Raw genomic sequence first — 2173 nt, forward strand, 5'->3', positions numbered from 1 at the left:
ATTCCCCACTCTGCTTTCTCTTTACTTACATAAAACTGCACATTTAATTTCTGTTTACACTTATATAAACCATGTTTTTAGGAGCAGCCTGGGAAATCCTTAGTTGAAGATGGAGTTTGCTTTTGGAAAACACAGAGGTGAGTGACATCTGTATATTGTGTTATCAGAAGCGTGACACATGGTTGATTGGGACCAGGTGCTTCACAGAATCCATCTGAGTGAAGCTGTATACCTCTAGTTGACAGGCAATGTGACAGCCTAGTTCTTGTTAGCAAGGTCTTGATTACCAATATCTGCCTTCCAGTTAGGGGCGGCAAAAGAAACAGTTGAAAACCTTAGGGTGCCATGAATACGAAGCTGAGGTTTGGCCAAAAATAATACTCTCCGATTAATTCGTATACATTTGATTTCCAAGTGGACAGGACGGGTGGGTAGTGAGCAGACAATAATTTTAGGTTAATCTTAGAGGATTGGTAGCATTCACTGGGTATTCAGTTATTTACTGTTTATTTGCATCAACACCCATATTTTCTTAATTGGCAGTATGTGACAAGGGTAGACAACCCTTCCCTGATTTAACTCACATTCAATGCATTCTGAGTCTGAATCCTGAAGTCTTTAAATCATAGCTAGTTCTTTGAACAAAATGAGGGAGAGACACAAAACCAAGGTAGTGTCACCTTATCTTGTTTCCTAATTTATCCTTAGGTTAATTTACCAAACAAGTCAGTTTTCATTGGGTTATTTCCCAAGAGCTTAATCCTTATTTCCCCAGAGCTTAATCTTTCTGTGTATCCTTACCTTTGGGGGTAAATTTGCCTATTTTGGAAAGCCTCACAGACGGATTAGTGAGATCTAACTTGTCGTATTTTAGCTGAGAATGATTAATAACAGTGGATTATTTCCTTTGGGCTTATTTGCAGGATGAGGCGAGAGGATAATAGCATGCTATTTATGAGAAAATGTATTACTTGGTAAGTGAGATATCCACAATTTAAGCTTTTACTGGTATATTTGCTCGCGAATGAGTTTTTTCAATGTTTTTTAAAAGTAAATCAAAGGAAATAGCAGTTATGTGTACATTTGGGTATTTTGAATTGACACTAGGCTATACATTGAGATTATAAGATAATATCAGTCTAGGAAAGTATTTCTGGAAGTTTGTCTGTATTTTGGTGAGTCTTTGAGTTGGCTACGTGGACTGGTCTCTTTTCTTCCGAGATGCAGAGTTTGGTTCACTAATACCTCTGTTATTTACACTATTGTATAGTATTGAACTTTGAAGGAATGACTGATATCTTTAATCAAAAATGGAAATATAGAAGAGAGTCTTTCAAAGCTGACAATGGGAAGTTATGTGACATTTCTGTCAGCACTTCATTTTCCCATCTCTCCAAGGTAGCTTGTATGATTATAATAGCAATTAATATTCAATGACTGCTTCAATAATATGCCAGGTACTCTTATATTTCCTCAACATGAATTAACTAATAGTTTTATCATAACCCCATCCTGTGAGGTATCCCCTTTTTAAAGGTAAGGAAGCTTAGGCATAAATGAGCTTTGGTGGTTGTTGACCATTCTTGTCTTAGTAGACTCACAGATTTCCTGGGCTCATCTTGTCAAAGTCCTAGAAACTTCTGAGGCCAAGCAGGGGACTAGTGTGAGTACTGGCATGTGGTTAAAATTCCAAACTTCTACACTGTGGTTGGTGGCATCTTGGTAGGAATCTCTCTTTTTCTCCTGGCTGAGCTCTGTGATTTTGGCTGGAAAAATTCCTATACAATCATTCAACCTTCCTGGGTTTTTGCTCTGGCATTTCTTACTCGTTTCCCCTTCCACTGGGATCTCTGTAGGACATAGTACGATTGCCGATAGGTGAGTATTTATAGTTCTAGCACTGGCTTTTTCTTTAAAGCAAAACCTAAAACTCCTTAGAAAATAATTGGAATTTCAAGAAGAGCTTTCTGGTGTATTTTTACACTGCTAAGCAGAATGTGATGTGCTTGACTGAGTTGCTGTAAAACAGGCTGGAATATGGCTTTCAGGTTGGGGGGGTCCTCTGGAGTATCTCACATAAAATTCTGTGTATGGCCATTGTCTGGGCCTACCGACCTGCTGCCCTTTAGCCTGTGTAAAGAACTCTATAGTATGCTTTTGTTTTTTTGTCGCT

The sequence above is a fragment of the Pteropus alecto genome, unplaced genomic scaffold (genome assembly GCF_000325575.1).
Source record: "Pteropus alecto unplaced genomic scaffold, ASM32557v1 scaffold95, whole genome shotgun sequence".
NCBI lineage: Eukaryota > Metazoa > Chordata > Mammalia > Chiroptera > Pteropodidae > Pteropus > Pteropus alecto.